Source organism: Panicum hallii, chromosome 7, assembly GCF_002211085.1.
Source record: "Panicum hallii strain FIL2 chromosome 7, PHallii_v3.1, whole genome shotgun sequence".
In the NCBI taxonomy this organism is placed as follows: domain Eukaryota; kingdom Viridiplantae; phylum Streptophyta; class Magnoliopsida; order Poales; family Poaceae; genus Panicum; species Panicum hallii.
This window is the reverse complement of record NC_038048.1, coordinates 4,718,426-4,740,215: the sequence shown is the minus strand read 5'-3', so window position 1 is coordinate 4,740,215 and position 21,790 is coordinate 4,718,426. Positions and strand designations below refer to the sequence as shown.

Sequence of the window (21,790 nt, the reverse complement as noted above, 5' to 3'; positions counted from 1 at the left end):
CTTTGTGCACTCGTTTTCATGTGGGATATGGCATTCCTGTTAAAAGAACTTGTTAGCACTTGTTTCTGAGTTGGATTGTAAACACGTCATATGAACGTGTATGTCTTCTGTACTTGACTAGTATTGGTTCAGCCATGTTAGATTCGATAACATGTACTTAGAGATAGACTTGGTTTGAACCAAACTAGCTAGTGCATCGTGTTGTACTAAAACTCATGTACATCTCGGGATTTTCCCATATATAACACAAAGGCATGAGCTAGCCAAGATAGGCAGCCACGATTACCCTATTGCCTTGTTTTCTTTTATGGTAATCAGAGCACCCTTCCTCTAGCTACGTCTACTGCCATGGCGTCAAGCTCTGCCACCTCCACAACACATCTCAGACCACCGGTTTCCGAGAAGCTTAATTACCCGTGACAACTTGTTATGGAAAGCACAAGTCCTTCCTCCGATCAGAGGCGCCCAACTTGACAGCATCCTCGACGGAACAGATCAAGCGCCGGCGAAGACCATGGAGGACGACAAGAAGCAAACCGTCCCCAACCCGGCGTACAAGATTTGGCTGGCACAGGATCAGCAAGTCCTCGGATATCTGGTCAACTCCCTCTCTACCACGGTGTTGGCACAGGTCGCGACGCTGAAGACAGCGTCTGAAGTATGGAAGGCCCTGGAGGATATGTACTCGTCACAATCTCGTGCACGAGTCACAAACTTGAGGATGCAGCTTGCAAGTCTCAAGAAAGGAAGTATGAGCGTTTCAGCCTACTTCCACAAGATGAGATCCATAGGAGATGAGATTGCCACGGCTGGAAAACAGATTGAAGAAGATGAGATGGTATTTTTTATTCTTAATGGTCTTGATTATGATTACAACCCTGTTGTCTCTTCTGTTCTTGGCCGCTCAGATCCAATATCCATTCAATGACTTGTATGCACAAGTTATGTCATATGAGCTGCGGCTAGAGATGCTACAAGAATCCAACGGTGGGCCGTATCAATCAACGGCCAATTCAGCTTCTAGAGGCCGAGGAGGTTCCAAGGCTCCCTTTGGTTCAGCTTCCAGGAAGTGATTTCAACCATGAAAGCTGAAATCCCAACCAAAGGGCTTAACTATAGAAATCGATTCTCCAAAATCTAGTGATTTTCGCAGTACAAATGAGAAAGCTGGTACCCCCCAGCTTTGCACCGCGTTTCACCGCGTTGAGGTGGAAATTACCCACCATGCCATCCATTACACACGTACCGGTTCGTCTATTTCTTTCTCCCGAGCGAACCAACCACCCCTGCGCCGCCGGCCGCCGCCGCCCCGACGAGCCCCGCCGCCCCCGCCCCAGCCCCGCCCCAGACCCGCCGCCCCCGGCCCCGGCCCCGCCGCTCCCTGCCCCGGCCGCGCCGCCCCCGCCCCGACGCCCCGCCCCCGGCCGCGCCGCTCCCGGCCGCCCCGCCCCCAGCCCCGGCTACGGCGCCCCCGGCCACGCCGCCCCCGGCCCCGCCTCACCCCGCGGCGCCCCCGGCCCCGCGCCGCTCCCTGCCCCCGGCCGACCCTCTGAACGAGTTCCCCTCGCGGACCTAGTGCTCCCCCACGACCCTTCGCCGCCGGCCGAGCCTCCCATTGCCGGAATTTGAAGCCCCTCCGGTGCAGCTGTGCTCAAGGACCACATTGCAAAGATTAAGGTCGTTTTAGGGTTCTCAGTGCATAAAGTCAGGGACCTGGTTGTAAAGGTTAAATTGTATAGAGCTGCAACTTGTAAAATCGTTTAAAATTCGTAAGGCAAATCAGAAAAATACAACCTAAAATTTATTGAATCCCTTATGTTGTGTTCTACAAGCTTATTGGCTAGTTTTAAAATAAAATTTGTTCTACAATAAATAATAGTTTTGCATATTGCTACATAAGTACATGTAAACACTAATACTCAACTCAGGGATATAACAGGGGTATAATAGACATTTGCATCTAGAATCCACAGTTGACAGCTGTTTCGCCAAACAGCTTTCAACTTTCCCACAGCTGGCAGCTCACAGCTGATTTCCCACAGCTGGCAGCTGAAATCAGATTCTCAGGAATCCACAGCTCAACCAAACGGACCCTAACTCTCGCGGTCATGGTGGAAATCGCGGGTGCGGCAGGGGTGGTCGTGCTCAAGGAGGACGCGGCAACCCGAACAGCAGAAAATCAGGAGGCTCAAGCAGTAAGCCTCGCTGTCAAATCTGCACAAGAACTAATCATACTGCCCTAGAGTGTTGGTACAGATTTGAAGAAGACTACCAGCCCCCTACCAACAACAATGGCGGCTCAAGCTCGGCTGCCTATGGAGTTGACACAAACTGGTATGCGGAGAGTGGGGCAACCGATCACGTCACCAGTGATTTGGAGAAGATAATAGTGCGAGATAGATATGAAGGCAATGATCAAGTTCACACAGCAAACAGTTCAGGTATGACAATTAGTAATATTGGTCATGCAGCTTTACATACCGCAATAAAAAAATTGTTCTTGAAAAACATCTTGCATGTCCCTAGCTCACATAAAAGCCTTGCTTCTGTCCATAGTTTAGCCTCAGATGATAACATCTTCTTTGAGTTTCACCTCAATTTTTTCCTTATTAAGGATCGGGCAACGAAGACGGTTCTTCATCAAGGAAGATGTGAAGGAGGTCTTTATCCTCTTGGTCTAAATTCTTCTGAAGCAAGCTCTCGTAAATTAGCGTTTGGGGTTAATAAGCATAGTCGTTTGGGTCATCCTTCTCTTCCCATTGTTAGACATGTTCTCAAGAAAAATAATCTGTCTTTTCTTGATGATAATAGTAATGATTCAGTGTGTGATTCTTGTCAAAGAGCAAAGAGCCACCAACTTCCATATTATAAGTCGAATAATGCGTCTTCTTCTCCCCTTAAGTTGACATTCTGATATGTGGGGTCCAGCCCCTACTTCTGTTGGAAGATATGATTATTACGTGAGTTTCATTGATGACTACAGTAAATACACTTGGATTTACATGCTTAAGAAAAAATCTGAAGTGTTTCAAGTCTTCCACAACTTCCAAAATCTTGTTGAGCGAAAATTTAATGAAAAGATCCTTGCTATGCAAACTGATTGGGGAGGCGAATATGAGGGCTTGAATTCTTTCTTCCAAAAAGTTGGCATCACGCTTAGAGTTTCCAGCCCACATGCTCATCAACAAAATGGGTTTGCTGAAAGGAAGCATAGCCGTATAGTTGAAGTTGGCTTAGCTCTTCTTGCCAATGCATCCATACCCCTAAAATTTTGGGATGAGGCTTTCTTGACCGCCACTTATTTGATTAATCTCCTTCCTAGTAAGGTTATAGATTACGACACGCCCACTAAGCTTCTCCTTGGTGAAAAATCAGACTATGCATCTCTTCGTATCTTTGGTTGTGCTTGTTGGCCAAACCTTCGACCCTTCAACACTAGAAGACTCGCCTTCCGCTCTAAAAGATGTGTTTTCCTTGGCTATAGCTCTCTTCACAAAGGATTTAAATGTCTTGATGTCTCCACTAGGCGTGTTTATATTTCTCGTGATGTGGTGTTTGATGAATCTATCTTCCCTTTTGAAACTCTCCATGAGAATGCTGGAGCTAGGCTTCGGCAAGAAATCCTCCTCCTACCCGAACATATTGTTAGTTCTACCCCGGGGCATGTAGGCGGCATTGATCCTAATATTACTAATAATCCTATTACTAGTGTCGTGTCAGATCTGCAAGAACAAACCAGAGGAAATTCGATTCAATTTGGAGCTCAAAATGGTCAAGACAGTGCACGACTCTCCTCTGCACAAACGGCCAACAGTGGCGCTGAAACCCAGGCGGATACGCCTGCTCCAATTGGTACTGAAACCTAGGTGGATTCACCTGGAATCGCCGCGCACGGCTTACCTACCTCCGGTAGGATGGGAGCCCCTCCAGACGCGCCACATGTTGTTACAATGCCAGATTATCCCAGTGCAATGATGCCGTCTACATGTGCCAATCAGGGACCAGTTGGCACAGGCGCGGAGTCACCTTTACCATTAGGATCGCCTGTGCCTACTTCACCGACCGGATCTTCTGCGGCAACCACTTTGAGCTCCTCACCAGATTTGCTTGCTCCTGCCTCACCAGTTCTAGTCCGAGGCAGAACAAGGTCGCAAAGCGGCATTGTCAGGCCAAGAAGATTTACTAATGGCACTGTTCGTTGGGGAACTTCTGCTCTACAAGAGAACCAGAAGATCTTCAAGAAGCACTTGGTGATGGCAAGTGGAAGAAGGCAATGGAAGAAGAGTTGCATGCTCTCTACAAGAACAAAACTTGGCACTTGGTTCCGGCATCCAAAGGTAACAACTTGATTGATTGAAAATGGGTATACAAGCTCAAGAAGAAAGCTGATGATAGCATTGATCGGTATAAAGTCAGATTGGTTGCAAAGGGATTCAAACAACAATATGGCATTGATTACGAAGATATGTTCAATCCAGTCATCAAAATTGCAACAATCCGTCTTGTTCTCTCTATTGCAATCTCCAAGGGATGGTGTTTAAGGCAGTTAGATGTCCAGAATGCGTTTCTTCATGGTATTCTTGAGGAAGAGGTATACATGAAGATGAAAAACTTCCAAATTGTGTGTGTAAATTGGACAAGGCCATCTATGGGTTGAAGCAAGCTCCACGAGCCTGGTATTCACGGTTGAGCTCAAAATTGTTTGATCTTGGGTTTAAGGCGTCATGTCACACCCGGTTTTAAGAACAAAATCGAATGTAAAACTATATGTATACCAGAATCAAGTTTCATACATATAGTGACTTCATCAGTGAATAATCAGTAACAGTATCACGAAAAGAGAACTAAAAGACTATAAAGATTATCAGAGTTATACAACTTATCCTGTAAAGGAAGGCTTCAAACTTCACAGGCAATCGACCGGGGGTTACGTACGCCTAGAACTCAGCATCATCTTCAAAAGACTTCACATCAACTTTTTCTTCTGAGCAGCAATTATAACAAGTGTGAGTACACTTATGGTTGGTATTCAGCAAGTGTTGGGAATTATACGATATGAAGGCCAAAAGCAAGAAAAGGCTGATTGACTTACTGCGATAAGCAATTTTAGTTGGTCAAGTTTTATTAGCACCCGATTACTAAGTTATAAATTTATACCAAAATCCACATTAAAAGAAATAGAATAGGTATAGCAGAAGCATAATGATAACCATTCACATGGTCCACGATTTAATTCATTTTCAAGTTCAATTATCCTGTGAGGGTTCAAGCCGTCCTTAACCGTGAGCACGACTGATATATCAGTTTTCACTCTGCAGAGATTGTACACTTTACCCACAACTCGTGTTTTCCTTAATGCCCAAGTTTGCAAGGCCCTTAAACACTTCTGAGTTGAGTGGCAGGGATTCACTACAAGGTCTTTACAAAGATTCCCTAATTTGCAATGATCCGCTAAGGTTGCAGGCCGCAGTGGTCATAACCCTCCCTAATGAGGGGGTACCTTAACCACGGACCATAAACAAAACCTCCAAGAGGACCAGGCTGTATACCCTATCGACGCACTCCCCTCTTGCCCTTTCGGTATGATCAATTACAAGCTAAAGTTTCTAATTAATTAGCCAAGACTAGAGCTATATAGTTTTCTTGGGTGGTTCTCCATATTCCAATTAATCATATAATCTTGTAAGTAACAACATAAAGTAACCGAGAACATGAAGTAAAGAAGGTATAACATCCTCATTCTTGTCATCATGGTTATAATTATTCCCATACTAGAATAAGTTAAAGCAACTAAGCAGTAGCTATCCAACAAGAATTAAATTATCCAGGTTCAACAAGAAATGATCATAAAGACTAGGCAAATCCTTAATTTGGGATCCATCAGATTAAGACACATGCATGCATAAAGAAAATATTATATTTAAAGATTATTAGGACCAAGAGTATGATCAAGAAACACTTGCCTTTCTTTCAAAAAATAGCTGCTCAGAGTTTCAACTCTTGTTCTTGAATATCTTATTCTTCAAAACTCTTCGATCGCGTTCCTTCTAACGTCAAACGAGCATCGGGCCAAGCACAACAAACAAACAAATAAAAACAACTAAGAACAGATACACCAAACAAAAGAAAAGATTAAAAGAACAATCTAAAGGATAGGGCTCGTTGCTAGGGTCACAAGAGCGCAAGAAACATGAAAAACGGAGCTGGTTGAAAAAAACAGCTATCAGAAGAATTTTATTATAAAAGGAAAAAAAGAACTATGAGCTTCATTTATTTTAATTAGAAAACACATGTAAAGGATATTTTGAAAGAAATATCCAGATTATTATTAGCTCATATTATATTTATATTTATGAAAACGAAGTAGGACTTGATCAAATTTTATTTATGATTATCTATGTATAAATTACACTAATTAAATAATTAATTAGAAAAGAACTTGTGAGAACATCTAAACGCAAAACTTCATATAATTCGAGTTGAACTAAACAAATTATAATTACAAATATATTGAAGTTAATATTAATCAAGTTAACATTGATTATGAAAGCCGGAGTATAGATTTAATTGGACTTTAATTGGAAAATAAGATAAGAGGACATTAATCAAATTAAGTCTATATTTAATTTTAAAACAGGAACTATGATACAACAACACTACTAAGTTGTAGCTTACGCTAAAAGAAAACTAATGCAACAAGAACGGATCAAAACGGATCTAATTCGGTGAAGCTACGTAAGAAACAAGGCTGCAGGGACCTAGTCACGATTAACTATAGACTGCGAGGGCTAGTTGCTGATATTCGCAAAACACAGAAAATGGAGCTCCTAAATTCAGCAAAGGTTAGGGTTAGATCTGAAAAAGACCATGGGTGGGGCTGTGTTGAAAAGATCTAATCTACTAGGTGGTTTTATGCAGATTTCGTAAGGCACAAAAAGAACCGTAGAGATTACAGATTCCTCCAGGGACTAAATCGCAAAAGCTCAAAATAGCCCCCATGGTGGCCGGCGGTTACTGCTCATGGAATTCCTAGCGTTGTTATAGGGCATGGGAGAGCGCGGGGAGAAGGAGAAAAGAGAGAGGAGGTCGAGGGTGTTCTCATTTACCGCTTACCCATGGCGGAGATGCATCGTGGCAGCGGGAATCTCGCTGGAAGGAGGAGGCGGTGCACTGCTCGGGGCAGAACCTTCTGGTGGCGGCGCTGGTTTGCTCCTGGTGTTGGCGACGCTGCGCAAGAGAGGCATGCAGGAGGGTGCGGCTGCAGAGGCAGGCACACGGGCAGCTGGCAGCAGGGGGCCAGGGGCGGCAGCGCTCCTAGTGCCTCGCGAGCAGGAGGGGGGCGCGAGCAGATGGCGTCCCGAGCGGCAGGCTCGGCCTCTTGATGGTGGTGCTGCATAGAAAAAGGAGGGGCGGCAGCAGGGGCGCAAGAGCCCTGGCGGGGCGCGTAAGCCTCGGCGCAAGCAGCGGCGGCCGATCCATCGTGCTGCACGAGAAGATCAGGCAGCGTGCAGTTCCTAGACTCGAGCGACTGCAAGGCAGGCTGGGCCCAGTCAGGTCCAGAAAAGGAGTCAGGACCATAGGGCCTAGGCCAACACCGGGCCAACCTGGTTGGAGTGCTCTGCGGGGAGTCCGAGCTCTCCCATGCACGAGTTGGGCCCTGAACAAAAAAAAGGAAAGGGGGAAGAAGAAGATGACAGGTGGGGTCACCATGTCATAGAGAGAAGGCGCAAGGGAGAGGGAGCCTTCTGGGCTGGGAAGAATGACTTGAGATGGCTGAAAAGAATAGGCTGACGTGAGGGAAAAAAATAGAGAGGAGAAAGGAGGGATGAAAAAATAAATCAACTCGGGTCGGATTGGGTTGGGTCGGATTGGGTTGGGTCGGCCCTGAAACGAATCAGGCCTGGGAAAAAGAAGTCAGATCGGATTTAGGTTTTGGCGAGTCAGAGGTCAAGGTCATGTAGCGACCATACAGGTAGTTAGCACTTACGACACCAGAGCATCGTCGGAAAATGTCAAAATCGAGCTATGGTTCGAGCATGATTTGATTAGGGAGAAGGATTAATTAGATAATGGGGAACTCAAATGGGCATTTTAGGGTATCAAATACGATAGAGTAAAAAGGAAAGATGATGATATAATGGATCGGTCCGACTATGATAAGAAATTTGAGAACATCTGAATGAGAAAAAGAAAGAAAGGGGAAACAGCCTTGGGACTTTCATCGTCTCACGGGAAAACTTCTGGATAACACCAACTTCGTGAAGGAAGGCAATCGATGGTGAGTGTCGGTGAGGTTAAGCTTTGAAAAAGAATGGCAAAAGACAAAAACAAGAGTGTTTGCTTCGGTACAACAACAAAAAGTTTTTGATTTACTTTTTTTCGATGGAAAAGCAACAAACGATGAGATCAGTGGCCGAGCTCAAGCTTGTGCGTAGCACGTTCTAGTGTTTAGGATGGAATAGACCTAAAATGAGTTGAATCCAGCTCGAGATGAAAAGAAAACAAATTTTATTTTTTCGAGAATATATTTTCTAGCTTAAAATAAATCTAGAAAAGTCTATATAAATCTTTTAAACCACAAAAAATATATCCAGAAGAATCCCAAAAATTCTGGAGAAAACTCGGGAGGTAATTTGGGACATGAGAATCGAAATAAATACTTGAAATTTGAGAAAAAGATTTTTGGAACTTTCCAATAAATAGATTTAGTTCTACGAAAAAAGAATAATTGCCAGAAAAATTTGGAAAATTCTCGAAAAACGCTAAAGATGGATGAACACATTCTAAAAGACATTGACATCCTAAAGTTAAATATTTTAGTGTGTGACACATCAAATCAGATGCATCACTATTTATTTATTCCAAGTCCAATACAACTATATTCATGCTGATCTATGTGGATGATATAATAGTAATAGGATCATCAATGGAGGCGATTTCTGCTTTACTAAATGATTTACGAGCTGACTTTGCTCTCAAGAACTTGGGAAGCTTGAATTATTTTCTTGGCATTGAAGTCAAACCCAGGGAGGCATAGTGCTATTACAGGAAAAAAATATGCTTCGGATATCCTATCACGAGTTGGTATGAAAAATTGTAAGCCTTCCTCCTACTCCTTTATCGGCTTCTGAAAAAGCTATCGTGCGAAGATGGAACCTCTCTCTCTCAGCAGATGACAGTACAAGGTATAGAAGTATTGTGGGAGCCTTGCAATATTTAGCTCTCAAGCATTCTCAGTTAATAAAGTATGTCAATTCCTACATACTCCTGCGACAGTACATTGGCTGCAGTTAAAAGAATTCTAAGATATATAAGAGGTTCTATTGATATAGGGCTAGAAATCAAAAGATCATCTTCTATGCTATTGAGTGCATTCTCGGACGCTGATTGGGCTGGAAGTGTTGATGACAGGAGATCAACTGGGGGATTTGCCATTTATTTTGGTCCAAATCTTATTCCTTGGAGTGCTAGGAAGCAACTTTGTCAAGATCTAGCACTAAAGCTGAATATAAATCTTTTGCCAACTCTACTGTGAGAACCGCCCAATTTAACATCATTTTAAGCGAAACCGTCAGTCTTTATTATGAAGATAAGAGCTAACACGCGCTCACACAATAGCGCGTCACGGGTTAACTCATATCTAAAGTATAAAGGACCGACCCATCATTCGCCAAAAATGATATTAAATCCGGTAGTCCCGGTACGTGCTCCATCGTTTGCCCAAGATCATACACACGCACATACCGTCACAAGCCCATGCATCACGATGATCCACAAAGAGCAAGTTTTAATATAAAGTTGAACAACTAACCATTACAACATTAATATAAGAAAAGGTTCCAAATCTGAAATTTAAAGGTTCAAATACGAGATACAATCCTCGGGCTCACAAATAACATTTAAAGGGATATAAGCCATAAAGTTTAATGTTTAACATGGTAATCCCAAGTACGAAACGCAGCGGAAACATAACGATAAAGAATAATGGCGTCTTGCTCAAGGACACCATTAACCGCATCGGCCTACTCCTCACCTGCGCTGGAATCGGCGGGGTAGAAATGGCCAAACACCACTTCCAGTTCACCTGCAACTTAGTATAATAAAGCAACATGAGTACAAAGGTACTCGCAAGACTTACGCGAATAATTAATAACCAAGGAGTATGCATATGAAGGCTCACAAAGAGGCTTTAGGGTTAGGTAATATTAGATAAGCATGGGCTCCCTAATTCCACCACCTAGCTTCCTAGCATTTTAATTAACTTGCCCAACCCACCTCAAGTTTTAGTTAATTAAATTAACCAATCCCTATGCATCACCAAGAGGGACACGTATCCATCAAACAAGACCAAAACTTCTACGAAGAATTCGTAGGATAAAGAGCTTGCTCATAACCGAGAGCGCGACAATTCGAATTGATTCAATAACCTAGTAAGGGTGTACATCTTTACCCACACGACACAAGGACCATGCAATTCACTCAACCGATCACGTTGAGCAAGGGGGTACTCGCATCAACCTTTTCCGACAAGTTGTAACCATTGAACATCATGCCTAACTTGCGCGGAGAGTTACCTAGGTCCACTGGGGACACCCCTAAGCCTCTTTACAAAACCCTATGGCCACGCATCTAGGACCGTGCATCAAAGATTAGAACTAGAGGGTAATCGGTTTATCCACCCCATGAATGGATATGTGGTAGTACGGTAAGTGTTCAATTTCCGAGGTCATCCACGGACGGTCCTTAACCAATTTGAGCGGACTATGCCTCCGAGACTCTTTTCCCTAGGCCTACCTTCCGCTCGAATCATGACATAACTATCCAACTAACCCGTTTTTCCAAACTTCCGACAATCAACGAATAAACACGAATATACTAAGAGTAGTGTAGTGAGCAAGGTGATCCTTATTCCCATGTTTCTTGCAAACTAAAGATCAAATATAAGTATGACTAAGCATTTGCTAGATCATTTAGTTGTTAACTACACGTGATAAGGACATGAAGGTAAAAGCAAGGAGGGTCATAACATGTAATTAGGATCAACAATGCAATAGATAAACATATAGCATATACATATATATATACCCCATTGAGATAACTAAATCGAATCAAGTTAAAAAGGGTCAAGGGATCATGCTTAGCTGCTTGCCTTAGTTTTCTTCTTGTTCCACAACAAACTCGGCTCCCGGCTCGGTCTCGACGGTCTTAGTGGGCTCAACGGGTGCGTCCTCCGGTGTCTCGGTCACTATAATGCATGAATGAGATATGTGCATTAGGATGATGCCAATGATATGAAAATAAGATGACATGCAATGATATGGCAATAGAAGAAAAGTGTCACTCTAACACGGAAGCAAAATGATCATGGCACAACAAGCTCGACTACTAATTTTAATTCAAGGGCCAATAAACGACATTTGTTCAACAAGGTACTTAACAAGCATAAATTATGATTTAAATTATGCACACAGAGGATCTCAAAAGGAACTCATGAGAGTTAAATTTGCAGCAAAGTTATTTTTGTGGAGCTACTTATGTTATTTACAATTTTCAGCTGCTAGAATCAAGTTAAATCTTAAAAGGCACTCAAAGAATTTTTCATAAATTCTTAAAGAATTACCAGAGACAAAAGACATGATAGCAAAGGTAACAGAAGTGGTTTTATTATTTTATCATTTTTGAAACTCAAGTTATGGAATTAATAATCTTACAAGGCAGAAAACTACTAAACACATTAAACCCTACTAAATAGTCTAAGGTCATATAGACAAGTTGCACTATTAAATAGAGCATTCCACAAGGAATCTAACAAGAGTTGGTTTGGCATTTTTGGAGCATTACACAGCAAGATAAGCAATTAATTGGATTTAGAAAGGATAAAACATAACTTAAAATACAGGGCCCTAACATGCTTAACCCTAATTTTTTCTGGTAGAGCTATCACAGAGAAACCACACAAAACAAATTTTACCATTTTCAGAGACCTATACAATTTTCTAGGCATTTTACAAGTTGACAGCACAAATTAAAAGAGGGAAACGGGCAGGAAACGCTAGATCCACCCGGATCTAGCGCTCCTGAGCACCGACAGGTTGGCCCAGGCTGCCAGCCCCAGGCTGGGCGGAGTCAAGGCCGGCCGCGGCCTTGACTCGCCATGAGGGGGGCGGCAGCACGCGAACACGACGCGGCCCGCGCGCGCGGACGCACGACGTCGCGGCGGCGACCAAGGAAGCTCGGCCACGGGCGCGAACCAGCGGAAGCAGGGCGCACCGGAGGAGCTCGACGCGCCGGGGGTGCTTACCCACGGCACGAACGGGCAGTGCGAGGTGGCGGGCGGCGGCGTGGCGAGGAGCGGTGGCGGCGGAGGGAGGCGCGTGCCGGGAAGCGGTTGTGGGTAGGGAGAGAGGAGGCGGAGGGTTGGGGCCGGGTGCGGAGGAGGAGGGGGTGGTGCACGTGCGCGGGATTGAACGGAGGTTCACCGGCGGCGGCGGGTTGCGGTGGCCGGTCGAAGCGGGGAGAGAAAGCGGCGGTAGGGAGGCGCTAGGGTTCGGTCGGGAAGAGGAAGAGACGGTTTGAACGGGGAAGGAGAGAGGAGAGCGGCGGGTGCGCGGGGTAAGTCCCGCCCAAGGCCGCGCTGGCCAACCGGCGGGCACCGAAGCGACGCTCGCCGCGCGGCCGGCCAACGGGCGGGCACGGATGCGCGGGGAAGACGGAGGGGGCGGCTGACACGTGGGCCCCGGCGCGCGGGGAGAGGCTGGAGCGGCTGACAGGTGGGGCCGGCGAGGGGAAAACACGTGAAAAAGAAAGTCTCAACTTCAAAAATCTAAAACTGCTACTTTCCGGGCTCCAAAATTCACCAAATTTTTACTGGAGCAAGTTTAAAGTGCCAAGAACATAATGCAACCACTAGAACTCAAAAGCTATCAAAGATTGCTCACAATAATTCATCCAAAACTGCAGTTTTCTAAATTTCAAGAATTGTATGGCTCCGAAAAGTTATCTAAAAATTGAGGAAAAGTATCTACAATTCACCATTTGAGATCTAGTATTTGAATAAAATCTTTGGGGCACAGTTACATAGCAAAATTGGAACTTTCTTCACAACCTCTACTCAAACAAGGCAAGAAAAATTAATTTCACTACTCCAACACATGCTCATGATGCTTGATTATGCTTTGATGATGCCCATGATGCTGTTGTTACTTTTCTTAGCCACGTGATTTTAGTTTGGGTCGTGACAGCTACTGCAGAAACTATTTGGTTGGAAGCATTGCTAGCCGAGCTGGGTATAAAGTTGTAGCAACCACCGTGCTTATGGTGTGACAATTTGGGAGCAACATATTTATCTGCCAATCCTGTCTTTCAGCATGCAAGAGCCAAACATATTGAAATAGATTCTCACTTTGTAAGAGAAAGAGTAGCAAGGAAACAATTAGAGATCAGGCTGATTGCATCTAAGGATCTGTTAGCAGATGGATTCACAAAGTCTTTACCAGCTCGGGAGTTTGAAAAATTTAAAGGCAATCTCAACCTCAGACGAAAGCCCGGTTAAGATTGAGGGAGGCTGTTAAAAGAACTTGTTAGCACTTGTATCCGAGTTGGATTGTAAACACGTCATATGAATGTGTATGTCTTCTGTACTTGACTAGTATTGGTTCAGCTATGTTAGGTACGATAACATGTACTTAAAGATAGATTTGGTTTGAACCAAACTAGCTAGTGCATCGTGTTGTACTAAAACTCATGTACATCTCGGGATTTTCCCATATATACAACACGAAGGCGTGAGCTAGCCAAGATAGGCTGCCACGATTACCCTATTGCCTTGTTTTCTTTTAATTCCAACATTCGCCTACTGTGAAGGGGTCCTACCAAATTTATCTTTCTCCGTATTATACTGCCAACTAAGGCTGTTTGCTTCAATTAAACTGCTCATCAACTTTTCCGAGGCTGTGCGAGCTATTTTGATTGACAATTGTGGATTTCATATCAACGTACATGAACCTTTCTTTGATTTATCGTGTTTTGTCTTCTCGCCGTAACTTTGATCTTGCGAAGCGAAGATAGAGATGTCAGATGCGTGGCGTGCTACATGCAAATATGAACTTGTAGCGGTTTTCTTAACCAAGAACAATTACTTGGATTGGATATGCCATTTATCCTAATATGCGGCTTATACTTGTTTATTCCGTATAAGTTAATACGGAGTACATTTCTTTTAAAAAATGACCTGTCTTTAGGACACCTATTTTATGTGATTGCCTGTGTAAATATGTGTCTGGAGGACACACTTTTTTTTTTATGTGTACTGACAATTCTTTTAACAGTGTTCAATAGATATAATCACATTTTATTAGTGCCCTATAGATCAATTCCCCTAAAAATAGATGGATTGGAATGCCTCTGCTTTTCTAATCTTATGAATGAGAAAACAAATTACTCACGCTAGATGTTTGGTTGCTTATTAACAAGGAAAAAAACAGGATTTCTTTTCCTCCACGTGTCTTTCGTGTGATAAACTTTTGCAGCTAAGTATTTAGTAGACTCAGGGAAGATACAAATACGTGTGAGACTATGATGGTTTGCATTTTGCAATGATATAATATGGCCATCCCAAATTACAAAACTTTTCCTAAATGAAAAAACAAAAACAAAAATGAAAACGAAAGGACGAGAGGAAAGCCCAAGACACCAACAAGCGATTTCACTAGTGAGTTCTGTTGTAACTCAATGTAATCGTGTATGAACAGTAGAACAGAGAGATGTAAAAGTGAATGAGCAAATCTTTATTGATAGCAACGGTACATATTTATAGGGCCAGGAGCAAGGGAGCATCGGCAGCAAAGTCGGCGACGTGGGCGCCGTCGCCCATCTCGCACAACCCGCGAGAATCGCGCAGTCATGCGGGTGGACTTGGTCCTGGTGCTATGCGAGCGTGGGAGACTTCCCGCTTCTTCTTTTCTTTTCACTGTGGACGAGGTCAACAGATATTTTTATCTGTAACACTCCCCCTTAGCCGAATCACCGTTGGAGATTAAAGATGTTTAATATCTTCCAAAATCCAGTAGGAAAAAGAAAGATTTGAAAAGATACTCTAGCATAAACACATGGAGTTTAAGGAGTATTTTATGTCCTTTTCATATCTCCAGAAAAACCCCAGTGGGGAAAAACAAGAGATAAGACATAGGTTTATGCTAACATTGTCTCATTAAAAACTTTATATGTGAAAACCGTTATAGGAAAAACTCATCAAAGAAAAGATCTCAATGTGATGTTAACACGGTCAATTTTCAAGAGACACTCCCCCTGGATCCTGCAACTCTCAAAGCCGCCTCATACCAATCCCTCAAACACAGTTTTCAAATGAGGAGGCTGTTAGAGATTTGGTAAAAAGATCGACCAAGTTGTCGCACGACTTTATCCATGTGACACCCTAGGTGTCAAATAGATCAAACCAATAGAAATAATGTTTGGTGTGTGTGAAATTATGTGAAAATCTAATAAAGTTATGAGAATAAGGGTAATTGTGTAAATTTATGAAAATACAAACCCTTTTATGTAATTTAGTTGGAGTATAAAGTAACCTTCCAAAAATTACCAAGGGTCAAAGTGAAAAAGATGAATGTCATCATGACCAGTCTTAAATGCTTGCAAATAAGCCCAAGAGTTCATAAAAATTACTTTATTAGGACAAACTTATGTAAAGTTTGATTTGAGTGCAAAATGGTGAAATAAAACTTTGTACTTTAGGTTTCTGAACTTGAGCCCTAAAGCAAAGTTATAGGTTTTAAAAAGTTCTACAACTTTTATTTTGACCATTTTCTCATTAGAGCTCTGGATCAGTGGGGAATTTCTGTTTACAGTGAAATCCCTGAGGTTTTTATAATTTCCAACTAAGTCCCTCGGACCTCCTCCTCTCTTCTTCCTCCTCTGGCAACTCCTCTGCTCCGCCGCTGCACCCCTGCCGCCGGTGTCAGCACCGTTTCCCGGCCATGTGCTGCGCCTCGGTCGCTCCTCGGCGCCACCTCCAGCTCCTAGCCACCCCACGCGTCGACCCCAACCCGAACGCCGCTCTAGCTTCTCCTCCCTGGCCCTTTCGCGCGCGCGCCATGCCGACCCGTAGCTCTGCCGCCGCCACCTCACCGTCGCCGTGGCATTGCCTGTACGCGCCCCCTCGCCTCATTTCTTCCAGTTCAAGAGCAGCACTGCTTCCCTCCCTTCCCATTCCATTTCCGTTTCTGCTCTTTGATTGCCCGGAACCCCGAGCACCACCGCCGCCATCTCCTCCATCTCCGGCGCCCTTCTGTTCGCCGTGGGCAACCCCCTCCAATCCTCCTCGCACCACCACAACACCTTAGGAAGTCTCCCCTTGCTCCACTGAAGCTCCCGAACCATTCCCCGTGGCCGGACCTCCACCGGAGCTACCTCGCCGCCGTTCTCCTTCCGCCGGTAAGCTCCTGTCCGCCGTCGAACCCCTACCTCCACCCCTCCTCTATCCAATTCGACTACCCCATTAGCTTTCCCTTGCCCTGCTGCAGCTCTCCAGCCCAAGCTTGGGCCTCCTCCTCGCCGGGAACCTCCTCGCCGACGAGCACCCCTCCGCCGCCGCCTCGGCCACCGTGGGAAAGCCCCCTCCGGTCATCCCCTTCCCTTCCCAAGGCCTCGAGCAGGTGCGCCTTGACCTCCTAGTGCTCGCTGACCACTTCTCCTCCAACCCCTCGCCGTCCCCTCGCCGGAATTTGGCCGGCATCCCCTCTGCCCTTCTTCCCCGACGAGCCAAGGGTATAAGTGCAAGGATTTCAAAAATGTTAAGGGTGTCCTTGTAAAATTCCAGAGCCCCCCCCCAATTCAAAAGCTGTGAATTTCAAAAATTCATAGAAAATTGTAGAAAATTCAGAAAAATGCCAAACTAATTTTGTTGGAATCCTTGAGTTAAATTAGACTATTTTGTGTAATGAACTTGAGCTATATATGTATAATTTCTGTTGTGGATTAAATACTAGAAAATAAGTGTTTTATTTGTATCTCATGTTGTAGGCATGTGTTATAGCTGAAACTTGGAACTTAGATTGTATGTGCTGTGTATAGCTCTGTGTAAAAAGTTTGAGTACTTTACTGTTCATTTTCTTAGATTTCGAGTACTTTTTGTTATATGTTGATGAAATGCTTAAATTTTTAATTAAGGGTGTTTATGTTGATGTTTGTATTTGAAATTTTTACCATTACCTCCTTTTTGGATGTGTAATCCATGGTAAAAATATTAGGATTAATAAAAGGTCATACCCCAAGTTATAAATTTTGGGTTGTTTCTAAAGATAATTCTTTATACTAGCTTTTATTCCTGGAAAATTATGAAAATATTTTAAGATGTTTTTCCTAAGTAGTGTAGCATAACTACAAAATTTCAACCTATGATTAGGTGTAAAATAGCTAAAATAAATAAAACTTGATTAGTAGATCTATATTAAATAATAACTTAGGGTTTTTCAAGGTGATTAGCTAGTTAATTAAATAAAAATGTTAAGTGTAATTAGTTTAGTAGTCAACCATATTACTTCTTGTAGTTAGCTAAATGTTTGGGGTAGATGACCCTGTTACTTAATGTAACTCAGTAATTTATTTAATACTCGATAAATGACTGCCCAGTAAGGGACAATTGTGTTGTTTGCTAGTATGTAATGTTCAGTTAGTTGGATTGCAACTTTATTGTGAAGTAGAATGACAACCTACGCATTTTCTTAACTGCATATTTTTCATCACATGTAGAATCGACGTTTCTTGCCGACGGTGATTATCAGATCTTTCCGGAATCCGAAAGGGAAGTCTCTGAAGATACCGGGAACATCGTCGGAGGATCAATCGAAGCCCCAAACCTGAGTTCAGAAGAAATTATTAACATTTCTGACCCCAGCCTTGCCAGTGAAGGCAAGCCCCGGACATAAACCCAGTATCTTATTTACACTGCAATTTACCTCTATATATAGTTGTATACTTGTGCATTAAGTTCTTAGGAGTTGTCTGAAAACCATAGATGCATTTCCCTAGGAACCAATGTACTGAATACTAGAAACTGAGTCCGACTAGTGCTATGCTAATAGGACCGGTAGAAGTCGAGTGATTTCCGGTCACTCGCGCGATATAGGAATTGCGTGTTTACAACTCTGCAATTACTATAAGGATCATGGACGGGGTCACATGCAATATCGTGACCTGGAAGTTTACCCCGTCTATGTTGATAAAAGTTGATAAGGTCGTAGTGTGTGGTAGTGGCAGTTAAACGTTTGAAATTACTAGCCACATGCCGCGAAATATGGTAAGCGGTAAGCCTAGTAACCAATCGGCCTGGCAAGTGGACTCGTCCCCCACCACTCGACTTTTATTTTATGTTTACACGCACCGACTGTGGGAGTACGTTCTGCGGAGCAGACGGGAATACGGTCATGTAGTCGCGCTACAGGCGTATGTCCTGCATATTGGATGTGCGTATGGTCCAGCAGTCGCTTGTGGTGGCTTTGTTCCACAACCCGGAATGAAAGGCAAACGGTTGCTTCGGAATGACCTGTTGGTGTTCCAAGCTGTGAGTTAGGTTTACCTTGCAAGGGTTGAAATTTGATTCAGAATCGTCCGTTTCTCATGAAGATTGAGACTGCTTAACTCTTTTGCCACATAGAGTAACAAGAGTAATGATGTTGATGAGAAAGATTGGTGTATGTTTAAAAGACTCTACCTTGCTTGAGTAGTTACAGGTGCTTACTTAGAATGGTTACAGAAAACTAGAATCTGAAAGCTAAAATAAGAAAGTAAGGACCTACTTTTTGTTGCTTTACAGCTGAAACAAACCCAAAACCCTTATAAAGCCTTCATGGTCTAGTTATGGGCTAAGTATACCCAAATTTTCGGATAAGACTTGCTGAGTATTAGAGTACTCAGTCTTGCTATATGATTTTGTTTCAGGTAATGTCTCTGAAGACCCTACTTACCCCATGCCTTGGCCTTATGCTTTGCCTGATGGTTGGTCCGTGGAGTGGAACCCGTCCCCAGCCAATCCTGATCATAACGAGTGATGTTATGCCATGGCTTAGCATGACGTCCTTACTGGCGACGTGTATATTTATCGTACTTTAAAATCCGCTGCTAGAACTTAAACTTTAAAACTGGTTTGTAATAATGACTCCTAGCTTGAACCTTTGCTGTTTCTGCAAACTTTGTAATAACTTTGCTAAGCGTGGAATTTTATACTACTTGTGGAGACTTTTGTAAAATAATTTCCCTGTGATGTAAAATATGATGGTGACTGTATCTCTGGACTCACCTTCGTGTGAGGTAACCTTATTTGATCCTGTAATCGGTGGTTTATCGGGACGTTACCCGATAGGCCAAGGGATTATACCGTTTGAAGCACGTTGGAGCCCTCTGGAATGGACTCGCGTACTTGAGCCGGTATAATTCAGGTTGGTTCTGCCACAATCCGTAAGATGTTAATTTCTCCGCTCTTTTGTAGCTCGTGCGGGAAAAATAACTTGGGAGCGATGTGTTTAGTCATGTTACTCGATATAACCCGTCTGCATCTGTGTAATACAAGCAACATTGTCCTCATAGATAATGGTAGGTGTTTTCATGGAACCAATTTCACATGATTGCTCTATGTGGTTTATCATCCTGCGTAGCCAAACACATTCGCGTGAGGCTTCATATAGTGCAATGATCTCGGAATGATTCGTGGATATTGCCACAAGCGTTTGTTTAATCGATTTCTATGAAATGGTCGTTCCTCCGTGAAGGAAGACAAACCCTGTCTATGATCTGGCATTGTGGGGATCAGACATGTAGCCAGCATCAGTATATCCAACTAAACTGGGATCTTGGGCTTTGTGGAAGAACAACCCAAGGTCCTTTGTGCCATTTAAATATCTCAGGATCTATTTTCCCCCAATCCAATGGCGCTTTGTTGGAGCAGCACTATGTCTTGCTAATAGGTTCACTACGAAAATAATATCTAGTATTGTGCCATTTGCAAGATAAATTAGCGCTCCAATGAGACTGAGATAAGGATATTCAGGACCCGATATCTCTTCTCCTTCCTCCTGTGGTCGGAAAGCATCTTTCTCTAAGTCCAATGACCGAACAACCGTGGGGGTTTTAGTTGGGTATGATTTGTACATATTGAATTTTTTTCAATATTTTCTGGACATAGACAGATTGACACACTAACATCCCAGTTTGAAGGAGCTCGATTTGCAAACCTAAGCAAAATTTGGTTTTACCCAAATCCTCCATCTCGAATTCCGTCTTTAGATGATCGCGGGCTTCATCAATATCTTGAGTGTTGTCAATAATATTTAAATCATCTACATACATAGATATAATGCAAAATCTTATAGGAGATCTTTGATCAAGACGCACGGGCAACCATCATTGTTGGAATAACCTTTCTGAATAAGGTACTCACTTAGCCGGTTATACCACATTCTTCCCGACTATTTAAGACCGTATAACTATTTTTTAAGCTTTTGACATTACATGTTGCGATTTGCGCTCGCATTCAGTATAGAGATTCCATCGGGGACCTTTATGTATATATCCGAATCTAGTGACCCATAAAGATATGCGGTCATGACATCCATCAACTGCATAGATAGACGCTTTTGTATTGCCAAAGATATTAAATATCAGAAAGTAATTTCTCTCATTATTGGAGAGTAAGTTTCATTGAAATCAATGCCGGGTCTCTGCGTGAACCCTTGTGCTACAAACCTTGCCTTGTATCTCACTACCTCATTATTATCATTCCGCTTCCGGACGAAAACAATTTGAAACCCACAGGAAAGGTTTTTGGAGGTGTATGTATTACTGGTCAAAGTACCTCTCTTTTAGTGAGCGAGGCCAATCCGCCTCAATTGCCTCCTTCCATTTGTTCCAGTCCGAGCGCTTCTTGCACTCTGCCATGGATTTAGGATCTAGATCTTTTTGAAGGTTGTTGGCAGTCAATGTTGCAAAATATACGTCAACAATTGTAGTCTCTCTATCATATGATTCTCTAGAATCAACATTGTTGGTGGAAATTTCTTTCACCCCTTCCGACTGATTAGTATTTCCCAATACAACATTGTCAGGGTCTTCCGATGTCCCATCATCAGGATTTGAGTGCACTGTTGATGTGGGAGGTGGATTTGGTATGTCCACTTGGTGTCTCTCAACTTGGGGGTTGAGCTGCAATTTAGGGTTTTCATTCCTCTATTTCCTAGTGCGCTTACGAGAAGCCGCAGCCTTAGGATTAGCCGTACTTCTATCCTTCTCTTGTTGAGATGGTAGGTAAATAGTTTTATTTGGTACCTCTATTCTTTCCAGCACATTCCTTGCGGGGAATGATGATTTTGTGACACCTTTGGTGTTGGTAAATGCGTCTGGCAAATTGTTTGCAATGTTTTGCAACTCAATGATTCTTTGAACTTGCAGTTCAGTTTTTTTGGGTACATGGATCCTACTTTAGGGTGTCAATGGCATCCCAATTGATTTCCTAGCACTCAGTAAGGTACTTGAATTCTCCCCCTAATGCCGGGAAATGATCTTCATTGAAAATACAATCTGCGTACCGAGCAGTGAATAGGTCCCCTGTGAGGGTCTCCAGGTATTTAATGATCGACAGAGATAAATACCCCACGTAGATCCCCATTTTTCTATGAGGGTCCATAGAGGTACGCTTTGGTGGTGATATTGGTACGTATACAGCGCAATCGAATTTCCGCAGATGGAAAATACTTGGAGGATCACCATGAACCAGTTGCAGCGG

At 43.3% G+C, this 21,790-nt stretch overlaps 1 non-coding gene across 1 annotated transcript; it reads left to right on the top strand.

Annotated features, from left to right (window-relative positions):
* Positions 1-817: 817 nt before the first annotated feature.
* LOC112901755 lies at positions 818-957 on the top strand. Its single transcript, XR_003230344.1, has one exon. It is a non-coding gene; the product is annotated as a small nucleolar RNA Z247 (small nucleolar RNA).
* Positions 958-21,790: the final 20,833 nt, after the last annotated feature.